The 18,918-nt window shown below is 35.7% G+C and overlaps 1 long non-coding RNA gene across 1 annotated transcript; it reads left to right on the top strand.

Moving 5' to 3' along the window:
• The first annotated feature begins 13,123 nt into the window (after positions 1-13,123).
• On the top strand, positions 13,124-14,672 carry LOC144348065 (uncharacterized). Its single transcript, XR_013419769.2, has 2 exons — positions 13,124-13,212; positions 14,429-14,672. It is a non-coding gene; the product is annotated as an uncharacterized LOC144348065 (long non-coding RNA).
• Positions 14,673-18,918: the final 4,246 nt, after the last annotated feature.

Raw genomic sequence — 18,918 nt, 5'->3', positions numbered from 1 at the left:
GAAAGATTAGCACTGAGTCTAGTGTGCCTCGCCAGTCACTGGTGGATAACTTGAAGTGTGAAGTAAAAATTGTTTGCCCTCAGCGACCGACCGAAAAATATGAAATATCGGGTCGCGTTTGTTTTCCCATATACCTCGGCTATTTACGATACCCTTAGTTTTCACGAGTTAAAAACAAATCCGACCGACCGACGTAATTTTTTTTTTAATTTTTTTTCCGACTTGAGGGCAACACAAGTTGTTGTTTTTTTGGCCTTACGGTGAAGCCATTAAAGTTCACCAACAAGTATATTTTACCACACGTGTAAGCATCATCGCAGAAGGAGACTGGCAGATAAGAAAGATGGGCGTTTGGTATGGTAGACGGGTTTTTAAAACGATCTATATGCAGGTCGTCGAACGTCGTGCTCCACTCTTCCCAATAAATCAAGACAAGGTTGTTTGTAGGACCACCATTCATTTGGACAAATGTGTATCCCACCAACAGCGAGCACACGATGGTTGTCATTCTCATAACTAACAAAAGTAAATTGTATACATTTACCAACGCTAAACGTACTCTTGTTGTGTCCGTAATAAACTACGCCGTCAGAAGACACTAGGTAGATATTACCTGGGACATAAATCCTCAAAAAAAACGAACCTTCGTCAATTTGGTAAACCCTTATTACCTAACCATCAAAGTATAGTTACACTCATAAGTGCTGGAGAACGTATTTGAAACGAACAAACATGCCGTTAAAGCATTACCAACTAGAATAAAACTGACAGAAAATACAATTGAATCAACGAAGAATAACGTATTTCCCTTGACGCAAGAAGGGGTTCACCAGACTAAACTGCGCAATCATATTGATGAATCATATGCCCCTTACCGTTCGAGATACAAAACGTCAAAAACACGAGAGTTATTAGAACGCAATCCACATCAAGCAACCCACCAGTTTATAATAATGACGGACATCCTACCGGAACTCGGTAGAGCCGACAACCCAGTTCTTCGTCAACCTCTATTGCATGAACAAAAATAGTTTGATGTGATGCAAGATTTGATCAAGGAAAATAAAGCAGATTTGCAGATTTGAAAAATCCGAAATAAGAACAAGTTGCAACAAAGGTCACAGCTTCCACTGTTCCAAAGTTAGAGAATCTACCAATCTACCAACGATATTCAACCAAACCGTATAATGTATCGTTCAAAAGAAAAGCTGGTTATTATGCAACGACACTCGCCGATTGATGTCAAGTCTTATTTAGATCGAGCGGGGAAGATTGATGTATGTCAAAAACTGTACGATAATCTCGTCTACCCTGGGCGCGAGATAAATTGCATAAGCGAGAACATTGGTCGAGAAAGTTTGATATACTGTAAGAAACTTTCACAGTGATACCATTGAAGAAATGACTCGAAAAATGAAACGCACGCGCACCAATAAAATAAATGATTGAATCACGAGTTATAATGTTACGATACAGGATGCAAATCGGCAATTGATCAATAAAATCTTAAGAAATCTGTGTAATTACATTTTCTGGCATACCAAATAGTTTCGCCTAAAATGAAGCCTTTGAATACGGATATGGTATGGCAGGAATTACGGCTCAATAGTGGAACGTTTCAGTAAATTTAGTGTTTTCACGTCTCATATTTTAGAGTCGTTGAACTGTTGACAATTGTGATACGTGACTCGCTTTTGAGAACGTCAATTTGTAATAAGCGTGGTGCGTTTCCTGGCGATGTCTAGCATTTTCGTCTACTTACCCCATTGCACACAGTACATCAACGGGTACCTACTCACTGGTTTTCTACTTTCTTGCGTACAATGAGCGGCGACACACCTATAGTTCAGTACAGTTCAGTTTATACCCAGAGTTATGTGGAAACCAGGTTTGTCATTGCATATGACAGTGTGTGACATGGTGGGAGTGTGTACACATCTGTTGTATATATCTGGTAGCGTCGCTTACGTGTGGGCTTCGAATACGCAGACAACATTCAGCACCATCAATGTGGTGAAACCCATTAGCGGTGCTGAACATGACGATGCATGTAACGTAAATTTCAGTTGACTTCACTGTGATGACGCATGCGTTGTGGAATACGAAAAAGAGTTCGAAGCATGCGCACTGTGTACACAATATGCCAATAAACTAACGATGTTATGACGTGACATATCTCGTGATTATTATTTGAAAGTAAAATTGTTAATAGGAAGCATTTAGTATGAAACGCGTATATTCGGTCTGTCTATTGTGGTTATTTGAAGACTGTAAACGATTTCTATCATACTAAACTGGTCACTAAATTTAACAACTGTTTTTTACAATACAATCTAAATGATCTATGACAAGCTGAAATAGATCTCCAGGCCCGTAGTTTGGGGGGGGGGGTCGGTGGGTTCGGTCGAACCCCCTAAATTTTAGAAGTGAACAGAATAGAACATAATAAAACAAACAGTATTTTTTTCAAATAATTATCATTGTTTAAATCACTTGACTCAGTGAGGTAACTATCAGACTCGGTCGAAATTGCATAGTAATGAGCATTTAGGTGGAAACGAGCTTTAAATGTCAATCATGAAGTTACGCCGTCTCAGCTCAACAGCAGCCAATCAAAACAGGTTGTTATAAATGGGCAAGCTTTTATTCGGTGATTCCGCGATGGTGTAATGAAGATCGCGTTCAAGCAGCTGATGTTAAATATTAAAGCAACATTGAAACAATAATATAATGGTAGTCACTCTCTGAAGGATTTGGTGGTCCTGAATAGGTCCGTTTGTCTTATGCTAGTGTTCGTTCAGTTAGTAAAGTGTGGGGTTCGAACGGGATTGAGACGGCAACACGACACTGTACTTTCCTAGTTTGGTTCATTAGTTTTGTATTCTCCAAGTTAATGATGGCATATATACTGCTTTGTTCTAAGTGTATCAGCCAAATGTAGTCAACTTATTGTATTAGTACGTGTAGCCCGTGTTATTGGACATAGTGTACAGCTGAGGATTGAAAACATCATTCAAAAATGACGAAGATTTATCATCACGAGTTGTATAGGTCGAAGAGCTTCTTGCAACCAAAAATTTATCCCACAGTGTTGCTTCAGCACTGAAACTATGCGATAAATCATATTTTTCAAACATACTTTTTTTACACGTTTTTTTGATGTCTTAGAAAATGTTCTATATTTTTAGTGCGTTCATAAAAAGGAGATGTAGTCATTGAAGTTTATTGAGACCGCTGCTAAACTGCTACTATATGCATATTATTTTACCGCCCTCTAAAAACAGATTTACAGTAAACCAACAAATTTACGTACTGCAAGAAACTTGGTAGTATGCCATTGGTTAGTGCATTTAATTTGTTTGATGCAATCATTGTGCCAGCTATTTCTTATGTTAGCGATATGGGGGTACCAAAATTCGGAAATCGAGAGGGTACAGACAACATTTTGCAGATATCTACTTTGCATTAATAGTTGTACAAACAATGTAGCGATGTTGGACGAATGTGGAAGGCTGCCATTATGCTGTGGTTATTTCAAGCGTTGTATCTTATATTGGTGAATTAAATAACAAATAGCTGAAAGCCCAAAACATGTTATACCATGCTTAAACGATTAGACAAGACCGGCAGACTTACTTGGGAAACCCACATAAAAATCTCCTGTTCAAATATGGTTTCAGCATTGCCTGGTTTGGAAAACAAATTGCAGATACTGCAAATTTCTTAGGGTTATTTACTTAAAGAATAAACAAATTGTTGTCAGCAAGAATGGCATGCCTCAATTTCTCAATCATCCAGGCTGTGTACTTTCGGAAAAATCAATATGGTATTATAACCTGGGAGATTTATTGGCAAGCAATTATAGACTAAAATATATCATGATACTGACGAGTTTTCGCTGTTTTCGCCATGAACATAATGTTGAATTAGGCAGACACACAAAAATACAGTTAGATCAATACATTTTTAGTTTTTGCAGTGATACGTTTGAATTTAGGATGTATATGTTCATTTTATATTGATCTAAGGGCTGATCTTTTGTCAATAATTTTATGCAATTATGCTATACTGACAGTCTGGGCTTACTTCGTCGCTACACAAACTATTACCCATTATATTTTGTACGTTGTGGTGAGGCCCTGTACAGAAATAAAATTACATAATTGACTAATACTAAAATGAATAATTGTAGACAAATTTCGACATGAAATTGTGTCACTTTATATGTGCGTTAACATCTGTGAAGAGCGAAAAAGCTCATGAGTAGCATTCTACTGTGATGAATTGTTTTTGCGTATCTGTTAATCGACTTAATTAGCTGATTACGAGTGAATGGCTGTCTTATGTCTGTCATCGTTTCGGTCCATTTGAGGTTCTGGACGAAACTCGACTCAGTTATTTGGAACTAATTACGAGATAACCGTCGCTATTCGGACTACTATTTCTGACAGTTAGTATTCGCAGTTATTACTATAGTGAACAATTATTCAAAAAATATGACGTGTTCAGTACTTAGTGTGATTGGCTTTATGATTGAAGGTTACGCCCTAGAGTCTTTTTACTGCTTTGTAATTGGTTAAGGTTTTGAAAGTGAATAAAGTTGTTTTAGTTGGTCTTGGCGAGTACACCAGGAGAGACGCAGTCCTGGAGTCTTGAAGCGAGTCTTGACGCAGTCTAGAGAGAGTCTTGGGTTAGCCTTGCGATAGTCTTGGGGATTTTTCCTCAGGGCGCTGTGTCTTGTAGAGTGCTCGGCTGACCGACTAAACACGAGAGCTGAAACGTATTTCGTTGTGTGTGTCTATTTGACTGTAAAGTTTAAGTGACTTTCCCGATCACGTACCTCAAAGGGACGCAATAGAGAGACGAGACGAGATCCCCCCCTTCCCGACAAGTGTGGAGAACCAAGAGAAGAAGAATTTCCCCCTGATACTACCTTAAAATGCCTAGACAATGCTAAGATACGTACAGTCTTGTCTTTTTTGTGTACAACATTTTGGATCAACGGCGTGGGTGTGTTTGTCTGTGGGTGGGGAATGGCCTAGGACCCCTTCTCTAAAATGGTAAAATAGTTCAAAAATGTTATGTGGAATAACTTAGCAACGTAACACAAAGTAAACCAATTTAATTTAAAACCGAGAATATAAAAATGCTCAAACACACTTTTTAAATATTATAAAATTCACACGTTTCACATCAAATATATCATTTATTGTTGTTTTCGAACCCCCTATTCAAAAGTGCTGGCTACGGGCCTGATCTCGATTTCATACAGCACCACCAGTAGTTGTTCCCGGCTCCATGCGTCTAGTTTTATCGGCGTATAACTAGATATTATAAAAAAAGTGGGAGACCGACCAGTAGTATTGAAGGTGACATATTACCCATGACGTAAGCACGCAAGGCATAAATTTTCGACTACAGCGCCACCAAGCGAATAGGGTTTTCATGAGAGCAGAACGAGGTAACATGATGCGATGGCAAAGAAAAAATCATTACAAGGAAAATTTTAAATTGGGTTTTAATCAAAGCAACATTGATCATTGTGATTGTCCAAACATTGAAGGTGAAACTTTCAGATTACAAAAGAGCATGAGGTTTCAATATTTTTGATTAAACCCCGCGAAAAATATGGGTCTCATATAAACAAGGGTGGCGACTTCTTAGACTGTCAACGAATACAAACTTAGGCGTTACCAAGCTTTAATTAAGTATTTTTCAGGTGATTGGAATGTATCGAAGAAGTCACAGCGGTAAATATTAAGTCACGCCCAAGTCAAACCTCATACTTGTAATTTCCATTAGAAGCGCGCATTGGATTGTGGGTAAATCAATGTTCATCGACACAAATGTCGCACATGCGCAGCGCTGCGATTGCCGTCCTTTAAGAAATAACAGTTGTTAAGAGTGAACTGTTTAAGAACAACCTTTCCGAAATCAAATTGATTTCACTTGAGTTGTGTTACCAATTACAATATGTCAATTAGTTACAATGAGATTTTAGTGAATAATCACAATAACATTTTTTGACACGTGAGATCGAGACCGAGCAGCGATACGAGATAAGATATTTCCTTTTCTCATCCCGGGCTTCATGGCTCCATATGAAAAAAAAACCATGCGCTTACTTGTTATGAATCAATGTTAAAAAAAACAAAAAAAACAGCGACTATTCGACTTCCTTTGGAGTGAACCTTTCAAAACACTTTTTGTCACTGCCAATATACACGTAATAAAAAATGGGTGTCTTGTATTGAAACAATGTCAAGAATATATTGACAATGCTATCAAAAAGCGTGGTTTCTAAAACAACATTTCTGCCATGTTTACAAAGTATTTGGTACATGGGCAGCTAAGAGTGCTTCGCACTTTGTGCACTATTATAATTTGTAAAACATTATCATCTGCGACAAATCAGCCTTTAAAGCACTTCAACACAATGTGGAGGTGTTCAAATTACTATTCTACTTTTATTCAATGTATTGTCGAGAAACATATTCGGGAGTAACGAATCACTCTCAGTTGACGTCTCATTTTTGGATTACATGATTTACCTAATAAAAAGACATTACCTTTTACTAGAAACTTTTACTTAGACTTATAGGCTGTTATAGGCTACTCTTGTTTGTGGGCTGGGCCGTTTACAGGTACTACCATTTTACTCTATGCTCTGTCCATGCTTCGTCTTCCCGATCTCACAACTCTACTTCCATAGTCTTAACCATTCAAATTCGTCATTTTGGAAAGACATTTGGAACGGTAATAATATACAACACTTTGATCTAGGCATTCCACAAAAACTGACTATTTACAGTACTTTCACTCGCTTATTCCCAGGCCCAAGCATACCACACTCAATCATAGGCTGTTTTTAAAATAGATTTTTCTTTGAGTGATTTTGGATTAGTTCATTTTTAGATATTTTTTTTTTAAATTGAGGATATACACACACCATTATTCAATATCATATTCATGCTATAATCTCGCAGGAATGGCTAGATCAACATCCGGGACATGATGGGTCAGAGTTCATGGGGGCGATACCTTCATATTTTTAGAAGTGATGTTTTCTACCGTGCTAAAACCAATTATATAACGATTTTAGTCGTTGAGCGAGTCATTTTCAGTTGTCATGACCTAATGGACTTGTAAACCATATCAATACTCTACTTCTATACAAAGACCGTGTGCAAGTCTTGAATCCCTTATATTTATATAAATTATGAAACGCCACCAACGTTTATGGTTTGCAGAATCCGTAGTCATTTAATGATCATTTTTTCAGCAATGAGATATAATATAGATTCGTGAATTTTCTAAATAATAAATTGTACATACAGATCATATACATATACAATTAATCGCTTTATTTATAAACAGAACCTAAACGTTTTTTCTAACAATGAAACAACACAACATATATGCTTGAAATCGTAAAAACAAACAAACTATATTTAAATGCACAAACACCCATATACAGACGCCCAAGGTATAAACTGCCACCACATCAATCTAGCAAACACAATTATAACAGGACTCAATAATGCAATTGCACAAATCAAAGAAACATTTATAGTCCAGTGGATTTAGGGTTTGACCCGGAATAAAATAGTACATTACCGAATTTTGTTTCAAACGTTTGCTAAGGTCATTGAGAATGACCAAAAAAACCCCAAGACCTAAACCGTTAGGCAATTTTTTTAGAGCATGTTGAAGATTTATTGTTTTTTAGCACTGATTTTACCTACCGTAGATATCCAACCATGCAATAACCTCTAATTACCATTGAAATGTATTACTGTATTGCAACAATATTTTAAAAACAATGAATGAAATATAAAACTGCATCTGTAACAGATCACTGCAACATGCATGATGACGTCATATACATGACGTCATTGCTGACGTCAGAAGTCCGTCGATCTTGTGAAGATGATGTCCTTTAAAAGCTAGTAGTCCTGTCAATCTAATTTGATTTTTAGGTCAACCCGGACAAAATTGCAACACAAAGTTCCTTTGCAGATTTAGCAATAATAGACATCAATAAATAACATCAAAAGTCTACCAAAATCGGACAAAGGGAAAGTTGATTTTTTCAGGTATTGATATTGCCCATATATTGGAAATATTAAGCCATTTTATTGATGCAGGAAGACGTAATAATGATAAATATATCCACATATTTATCACACTTACCATATTAAGTCAGCCAAACTTTTTTGCGCATGGTGAAGCAAATAGCGCCCTCTATATACATGAACAGCGCCACCAAAAAGTGATATTTTTTCAGAAATATACAGGGTCTGGTATTAGTCTTGTTTCATTAGCATTTTATCAGTATAAATTCTGCACAATATAGAAAACTGCGATTATTGTTCATATATCTTTTTCATTATTAAAAAACAAAAATTTCAGGAATATTTGGGCCATATTAAGATCCATCATTTGCCAAATCAACATAATACTTTGCTGTATTCGGTCTCCATAACTCGCACCTCCCACAAATTATACATCTGCATAAGAACATACAAATGAATCGTGTTTATCAAAGTATATGTGACTTTATCATGTAAAGATTGGTGATACAATGGTAATATATATGAAGGACATTTCACAGTTACAGGTATGTCGCAATGATCACACAATGAAGAGAGCTCATATCAAGGTTTGATGTGGTAATATCAAAAGAGTGATTGTCAAGACTTGTGAGGTATCGATTATATCAATAAATATGTCAAAGTTTGTGGTAGAATGAGACAGTTACAAACTTACTATGATCAGACTTGTGTTTTGTCATACCTTCATTCTGTTTGGGATTGGTATGAAAATAGGTAGGTTGGTTGGTTGGTTGGCCAATCATCAAATCAAGTCAGTATAATTCTAAGTTTATAAAATTATAGTTGATCATCATCAATATCCAGATTGGGCGAATTTCTAAAGCTTACACATCTACATTCATCACACATGGGGGAGCATTCTAGTCCATGTTTTCTACATGTGCAACGTGTCGTTCGACAGTCTGCTTTACATTTATCTGATAACTTTTAGTAATTGTCAGGTGCAGGAGGCTTGTCAGTTTGGATAAAAGCAATTCTACCTTCTTCACTTTCCAGTCCCATTCTTCTGGATTAACATGAGTTTGCCCTTTCCACATCAGAACCTGGTGGTATAACCGTTGACTATTGCAACCTGCAGTTTCAGATGTTGGTGTTATATTCTAAGGCCCTACACATGTAACGCTCATAGCAACTTTCTGAAAAAAATCCCATTCTGAGTGAATCCAATGTTTCATCGGACTTGCCACCACATAAAAAGACCAAAGCTTTTTCTCCTGACTCCACAATGTCGTCTTTTGAAGCATCATCTTGGTCAAACATTGAAGCATGACATTGAAACTGCTTGTTGGTTTGGAATGTTTTCAAAGACAGATCCTTTCCTAAGCTATATATCCTGGATGTGGTGTCACAACCCAAGACATCATGTATAAATAATATGTTTTTGCGAACAAGTGGTCCTAGTTTTGTCTTTGGTATGTTTTATGTCCCACGCTTTGACTTTTTTGTATTTCGCCGTGCCTCTGGTTTTAAATACAGTTTGTGACTATTTAAGTTGGCATGGTAGATCAACAACACTATCAAGTCCTTGTCCTCACCTACAACTACTATTGGTGCATTGACAGCAGAGTCTACAGCTGTCGTCACAAGGACATCTGCATTTTCTTCAGCATGTCGAACCTTGATTCCCTTCACTTTCAGTTCAGTTCCCAGGATATTAATGAACCGCTGCTTATTTGCTGCATTTGCAAGAAACTGTTGTTTCTTCATATTCATAACCATGTCAGAATCAAAGTTAACACTAGTGGACATTTTCCCTATTGAACGCATAAGATGAGTTGTGTCTTTTGTTGATGGTCTATCTGTTGATATTTGCGGTCAATGTAATCCAGGTAAGGTTTGCAGATGCCTTTATATGTTACTACTCGTGGCCATGGAAGGGAACCTCCATCAATAACATACCTAACCTCAATGGACATGCCACGAGTAATGGGACCAACACATTTCCAGACTGCTTCGGCTGAAGCTGGATTGTTTGCTTCCCGCATCAGTCCATCAGAGGCAAACAATAATGGTGGATAAGTACACAGCTCATAGGTGAAAAGACTGAACAACTTGAAATAACAACTGAAGATCAACTTGCACCTCATCTGCATCAAGCTTTAATGTTTTCACTCTTAATGTTTTAGCCTGCGCTTTTTCAAATCATAGACTTTATTATTTCAGCACCAATAGACCTAGCATTATCGACATTTTTTGCATTATTTGCATGGTCTTTGCACTATCTTTGTGTTGCTCACTTGTGATGTAAGAAACACCAGTAAACTCTTGCATTGCACGGTTGACTTCTGCACATACAGGTGTTGAGAGTAGCCAAAAGGTACGTTGTATTTCTAACATACCTCTACCCCTTGTCAGCCCACCACTTGTTTTGATACTCCTCATCAACACTTGTTCAATTGTAAGATCAGTCGATATACCTGCCTAGTATCTGTCTGTCCTAACCACATGGTATCCATTCAGTAATAATTAAAATACATCAGCATTACTTTCTGGTAGTTTTGACATAATCTGAAGATATATATATGTACACTGACTTTGCATCAAGATTATAGCCAGATGCAGCAAAGTATGGAAGCATACCTGAAAAAGCTTTTAGATGGAGAGACCAGTTACCAGTTCTTTCAGCTTTAATGAACTGCTGGAGTTTTTCAATCATCTCTATGTACTGTTACCATAACTTGGGTGTTCTAAGGAAATCGAGTGTTTCCTTGAGTTGTTTGATTTTTCCTGTATTAAAGTCAGTACTTCCTCCAAACAAACCCATTCTATCTCTGTCTCGTGTGCAAGCAGCCCCTCTAGGATGTTCCCTGCTTCTATCAACTCATTTGTTGTATCTACTGTTTGTGAGTGATTTGCATTACTGGAATCGACATGTTCGAGTATATCTGTTAATTCACTAGCACTGATATCTTGATATCTGATTCTTTTCTTGGTAATGGAAGGTCATACATCAATGACGAAAGCAATTCATATAATACTGCTTCCACTAGAATGTGACCCCTAATAGCCCTGGAAATGGCCTTGCCACTCAACATATGTCCAACAGCATTCTCGGTATAAACTGTCTCCAATAGTTCCTTAAGTTCAGATCCACTCATCAAATGTCCAATGCAACCCAGAAAACGCATTTGCACATGCAGACGACCGAGTCTGAGAACAATATTCCTCACACTGCTACTTGTGGGATCTTTCTGGTGGATTTCCAGTGATTTGCATCACAAAGGCTGGTCGAAGGTGAGCACTGGTGTTACATCATATTTTTTGGCTTGTTCACTGATGAATCACATAGTTGAGAAGATACATGATTCATCAGTTGATTCCATATCGATCATTGGCATGAACATTATAGATGATACCTCAGGATGAGGACCTTGATGTACCATTTGCATAAAACCATTCCAAGATGGTCTAGATGGATGTAACAACCAAGAGATTTTCCATAGAACATCCACATTCAATGTATCATCACCTGCTATCAAACTGGTTAACTGGGCATCCTTTAATTTGGCCATGCCCTTTGATAACTGCTTATAATATTTAATATTGACTTTTGCAACAAACTATATTCTCGGATGTGACATGAACTTTAGGTATGTTGTTGTTCCACAATATCCTTTGTGTTACAACATTATCAGCTACATGTTGTATAAAATGTCCAGGTGTGAAACCAGGAATGTCAGTTCCTTGGTGCAAGGTGGCACTACGTTCAAACTTCTGTACCTCTGCATATGATGAACTAAACCCATGACTATGGAGAGAATCAATGAGAAATCGTGAGCCAAACTGGCGATGCATTTGAACAGCAAGTCCTATTTGTAGTGGAGTCACTATAACTCGTGGGCGAACTGACTGCATGATGGCCTGCCCTATGGATGCCACCTTAACATCAGTGTCTTTTCCAGCAAACATATCTTGAAGTAAAACTTTCAGGGTGGATGGAAGTTACTCAATGGCTTTGTTTAGTGCATTGCATTTCTTCAGTGTTTGGGTATAAATGACTAGTTGTGCTGGACGATTTTATATAATTTGACTTTACAAACTGAGCAATTTATTATGGTTGACAGTCATGCAAGGACTTGCAAATGACTTGTTTTAATTATATTAAAATATGATTACACTAAACAGAGCAATTAATACATACCGATAGGTATCTGGTAAAACAAAAGATTGGTTGACTACTTGACAGAATTAAAATAATTATAAAAAAATGCTGACATCAGCAAATTTCTGTTCTATAACTGGCGGATAGTTTCTTCAGTTTATCTAAATAAAAAATTGTATGGAGAACACTAGCAATGTCAACACAATATTATGTGTAGGTTGTAAGTAATATTAATTACATAATATAAATGTAAGAAAAATCTAAAATGTACGAAAAACACCACCCCTTACTTCCACCCGTGTAAAAAAAATGCCCATTTTATCAGTTCTTGGTTTTTTTGTGTGGTAAATTTACAAAAAAAATCCCTATCTTTTGATACCAAAATTGTTAATGTACTATTTATTTCCCGGTTCGGCCTGTTTCAGGGCTAAATCCACTGGACTATTAATTGCATAAACAACCACGAGAGATATCTGTGGAAGGATATAGATATTGTGTGGGCTACACTAGGCTACTGTCGGAGTGAACAAGTAAGTGCATTCCTCACAATTCCAACATTCTAAACATAATTTGGAAATTTGTATTCATAGTGTTTGTTTTTACATTTTGTATATTTAGATCCTGAGCTAGTAATCTTTGGTTCTTTTTACCACGTTTTATTATGCTGGTAGAAAAAAAATGATAAACAAGTGGATTAAGCCCACCATCCGTTGCGATATCGAATTGGGAAATTCATAAAATCGTGTATAAAATGTAAAATCATAAAAGACTATAAAAAATGTTTCTCAATAATATTTACCGGTATTCAATCTTTTTTTGAATTGTACTGGCTAACTATCAACATTAATTCAAATGAGTAATAGCTGCCACAGCAAAACTGCGCATGTCCCAAAATACACATATTTAATGAACCGTGAATTAAAGCATGCTGATACAGACAATATTTTCAATATCATACTTCAGAAAAGACAACCAAATTTTCCAAGCTACTTGCAGGTGAGTCAAAATTTGTTTTAGGTATATTCTCATTAAATGGTCAAGGCGAAATAATTAGTACAATTTTAATCACATATTAGTAAACAATTGAAAAAAGCACATATTACATTGGGCTCGCTCTTAAAATCACGCGATCTCTGGAAGCTTGATAAATGGTGCATCACCTGCTTATTTGGACATTAACATAATACTGTCTTTTGTAATTTTAAATACAGACATAGTTCACAAGTATAGTTTTTATTGATCATATAAGCAAATCATATGGATTAAAGTCTTGATTATGCTTTGTCAGTTTTTTTTTTCAAATGTTGTACATACAATATAGATGTTTAGATACATGTCTATACACATTTGTTTTTTCGAACAAATTCAAAATGGCAGACTTGCAGCTATATTGTTTATATAATTTACAGGTCGTCTTACATTCGTTTTATGGTCAGACATAAAAGGTCATTTTTGATCATCCAACTATAACTCGTATGAAATTTTACTTTTTCGTCCTATTTATCATAATACACGCCTAATTATATTTGTAGGAATATCATTCAATTAAATTGTAAAATGCTTTTATTTCCTGCCATGAAAAAGTGTCGCTGGGTAATACCATAAAATTTCACATGCTTACAATACCAGACACATGCACTTTACTTGGGTTTGAAAACAAAAAATGCATAAATATGAAGAATAGTAAATAGAAATATGAATATTGTGGCCATATATTAGATTGCAAATTTAGAAGTCATGTAATAAATTTGATTATTATTAATACGAATCTATTATTTACTCAATTACTGACCATGTACTACAAATTCATATATATATACATATATATAGAATATACATAGTTTATGCTACGTCCGTAATATTTTAATTTATGGTTAGATACACTACGACAGACTTATAGCCGTCTTGCTTTTTGTCAATTTATCATTGTCTCTGGTTATACATGCCCTTGTCATTATTGACCTGATTTTGAAACCCAAACCCGGATAATATCAGTACATGTCAGTAAAAGTACCAGAATTACTGTGATAGTATTATTTTGATTTCATAATGAAATAAGAGCTACTAGATCGTGTGAACAGAGCAATATCAAATGCCTAGGAAACCCAAGTTATAACATGGATTTGGCAATAATGAAAATGAGCAAAGCGTACCTTGTTACTTAACATTTACATTTATACTATTTTATTCTAACAATATACGTTTGTTCTAGACATGGCACAAGCTCGAATGTTGTTGATATGTTTCATTGCTGCAAACATCATTCGTTTGGGTGAGCTCAGCCCTGTTCCTGCTGCAGAGTTGACGGATGATGGTCATGATGACGATGTTAGTGATTATCCAATTTTAGATTACCGAGATGACTTCAAAATGAGTTGTCCTCCGGCATGTGCTCGAAGTACGGATATATAACTAAACTAAACCTACGGATATATAAATAAACTAAACCAAACAAATTGTTTTCTCGTAATCCTTCTAAATATTTTGTGCAGTATTCAGTGTATACATGTGTAAACATGATTTGTGTCGTACATGGTCGGGTTCTACTAATACTTACTACAGACACTCAAGGAAGATCGGCAAAGGGTATTTCGTAAGCTGCAATTTAACTAAATAAAAAAAACGAAAATTCGTAGACATGGGCAAGTTGTAAAATGTAATTAGCTATTTTATTCGTTCGTAATTTGTACAAAGATCTAATTTTTTAAGCGTATAAAGCATTTTCCACATTAAATGTCGTAATTCGTACGCAATTTCCAATTTTGATTCTTAAACGCAAATTATATATATTATATAAATTATAGTATATTATAACAATGTGAAATGTAATTAGGAATTTGCTTTATCTGTAAAGTGTAAAATCCTATGTTTACGGTAAATTGAACTTTCCATGTTATTTCCTATAAAAATGCAACAGCAGTCGTTTTGTTTTTAAATTCAAGTTTGAGGTCATTGTATCTGACATGCTTTGACCGATCAAGTTTAAACTTGAAACGTACATCAGACTACATCATGTCTACGGGCAGTTTTGTTTTGAATTTGGCACCTGTATTGAACACGTCTTTTTGTAAGGGGATCAATTGTTTTATGAAAGCTGTTCCAGATCCAAATATGTAATATGGTCAGAACTGCAGTTTAAAGTGCACAAATACATCATTATATCAGATGCACTTGCATGTATCTTATATCAGATGCACAGCGTGTCCAAATTACAGACATTTTAAGGCCAAAAATGTTTCAAAAACATGCATGTTCACTATTCTGTAACCAGACCTCAGTTGTGCAAGAACTTTTTTTGCATATACAATACATACATTGAGCACGAAACATAGAGCCGCATGCAAATCCACAAGAGCTTACTGATTGTCATTTTGTTTCAACAGAGCCATACACGTTGCTTTATATTATGGCTATTGACTTAGTAGCAGAGTCATTTTTTAATCAAATATTGGTCTAGACCATGTGACAAATTCCAGTGTTTTTTGACAAAGCTTCACCAGCCATATGCCACACTGTTACACGGGAGTCAATGACTGACTGTTATCTATGTTTTGTAATATATGTTGTATAGTAATTATTTAAGGTATTGATGGAGGTTCATGGGCGCCCGGAGTGATTGATTTTTTGGCTTTTTCTTACCCAGGCAGTCTTGGCTAGATAGTTATTTCGTAGCTTTGCGTCAATTGTGGCACATACTAAAAAACAAAACGATTTTAAAACTGAGGCACGCGTATGTGATTAAAAGTCTCGAAAGTTTGTTTTCGTTGCTATTTGATTGACAAGTTACTGTTGATATATGCAAATAATTTGCTGGCCTCAGTGGGTGCAGGGGTGTGTGACTTTGCGATCCAAAAACAACAAGAAACAGACAAGATACGATGCTTCCAGCATGCCAAGCGGAATGAAAAAAAACACAGTTGTAGTTAATACGAGCGTTGTGTTCGGGGAACTGACTCATTCAGCTGATAACACTTCCACTTAGAGACACCAGATTCGACACATTAGGTCATTACAGATATTCCAGCTTAATTTATCTAAACGGTCAGCTTAGGTAACCACTCACTCTCCACTTCTCTCGTTCCTTCTATATATTAACAAAATTTACCAATCTATCTGATAAAGATTAGCTAAATTGCTAGAAATAACGAGTAGGCATCACTGTCTTTTTTTGCTGAACAGTTCTAGTAGATATTTGTTATGATATTCATTGAAAATTTCAAACACTGAAGTTATCGAACAGCATTAGAATGGACGCCATCTATACAATTTATATGAAAAACACATGAAAATTATAGAATTCCTCATTCAAAAGAAAAAAAACCAAGCTATGCTTTAGGGAAAACAGTAGGCTTTCACATGAACGGAAATTACTCACACAGGTGTGTAATAAGGCATATTGTACTAGAAATACAGCCTGTTGATTTGATGTCTTTTGTGAAAAAAATTAAGTAGGAAGTTTCCGTAGAGGGTGCCGTTGTTCAGACAGTCAACAAAAGTTACATTGCAGACCCACTATCCACACAGAGAAGGCGTTTGTTCCTGGCATGCTTCACGGACACATCTGCCAGACAAGGATTTGCAGAATAATCTGCGTGACCAAGTCTTAGTTATGCAAATTGTAGGGCTGAAATGCTTCATATATTATTAGCCCCAGTCAGTATTGTCTACATCTCTTCGTTAACGGCTCGTATTTACTGAACATTCTGTATTAAATATTCCTTAATGATGTCGGTTGATGACGAGATTATAATTCTTCAATTAGTGAACTGACAATTAGAGAAGCAAAAAGGATGCCTTGAAAGCTTTGAATACATATGTAATCAATGATCTGATAGAGCATTGGGCGGCGACGTGTGACATGAAAAAACTGAATACAAAATTTATAATTATTATTGTTGTTCGGCAGAGTACATTCATTACTATTGGTTGGAATAGTACATGAACAAGTTAAACATTTTCATCATTGGTCGTTCGGCAGTCTGAAACCCTGCTACTCTTAGCACTAACTTCACTCATGTATTTTTACAAACTTACTTTTAGAATCGATATTCTATTTGACGTTTTTGTTATTCAATCAATCAATACATCTTTAGGTAAATATTGACGGGTAGCACAATTAGCGGTTTTGACGAAATAATCTCATTTCATGAAAAAATGAACACAATTTGTATGATTTGAACGCATGAAAACAATGTCATTAACTCATGTCATGTTTGAATAATAAAGATCGCTAACAATACCAAAACCAAGGCAAGACATGGATAATTTGTTCACGTTTACGGTTGGAACATTCTCTAAAAAAAATTCAAGAACGTGGAATGTATTGTCAATTACCAGTGAATTATAGTATATCTACTAATGTAAAACGAATACAAACCAAGCTGCCATTTTTAGGGCTAAGAAAATAAACGAAGTGTTTTCGTTTTGAGAAATGGATATGTCAAAGGTAGGGTTATCACCCGCATATGAATTTGTACTCGTATTCTAAACCCATCAGATAAACCTATTATTTTCCAGAACTTGAAAAAAGGAACGTTCAGGCCAATCAATCACGACAAATACACAAGTATATTAAATTCTGGTCACCCATCAAAACAACGGATTGAAGACAATACAACGTATTTATTGTTTAAGCTAAATAATCTCCATGTCACACAGCAAAGAGACAACGTTATTCCTTTTCATTGACACCAAGACATCGTCAGCACAAAATATTACAAGTGATAAATACAAGATCTGATAAAACTAATCATCAGTAAGTTAGGTGCTCCATCTAAACAATTCCAACACACTTTTCAGATATTTCAATATTGCTTTTTGTGTAAATTTGTATTAATTTATGTTGATGATATAACCATTCTTTTTCGCTTGTTGTCATGCCCTGCAGTAAGGCAGAGATGAACAAATCAAAGTTTGCAGGAAAAAACGATATACTTTACTTTATTCAAAACATGGCTTCACAAACCAACTAATATAATGCGCATGATCGAACTAAAAGAGTGGGAAATATGCTAATAAGACCAATATACCACAATCCTCTACCCTTAGCTAAAAATTACATTTTGTTTCACAAAACTTGTTCATACCACCATACAGAAGTAAATGTTTAACAAAATTGTACACATACGAAATAGATACATCAACATTTGTCTAAATTACAGTTTTTTGTTTTGCTTTTTTTATTTTTTATTAGTATCTGTTATTACAAAGTCGTTCTCATATTTACTACTCACTGCAATACTATCTTTCTCAATGTTTTCTGTTTCAATACTCGGTGAGCCATTTACAGAAATAGGATTAGATTGTATTGTTTTCAATAACAGGTTTATGACTAATAGAAATGACACATCCACTAGTATCACTTGCTGAAATTATGATTTTCCATGAGTATATCAGGATTTAAACTATTAGTATTTGGTAATTCAAGTTTATGCTTAGAACCAATGCGAACCCAACGACTATCGGACAGTTTTACTCTGTAAGATACAGGACCTGACAGAAATATATTTTTTCCCTTAACCCAAGGACTACCATAACCATAACTTCGAGTCCAAACAGTATCACCAATGGAAAATTGTTTTTCCTTAACATTTCGATCATGAAAAACTTTTTTCTTCGAGATTAAACATTTTTTATATTAAAATATGGGTGTACAGAGTCAAGACCTAAGCTTACGTTTCATTAAAAGTCCAGCGGGTGAAA

Source organism: Saccoglossus kowalevskii, chromosome 17 (assembly GCF_978046115.1).
Source record: "Saccoglossus kowalevskii chromosome 17, keSacKowa6.1, whole genome shotgun sequence".
Classification (NCBI taxonomy): domain Eukaryota; kingdom Metazoa; phylum Hemichordata; class Enteropneusta; family Harrimaniidae; genus Saccoglossus; species Saccoglossus kowalevskii.
Note: the sequence above shows the minus strand (reverse complement) of the source record. Positions and strands in the feature narration are given on the sequence as shown.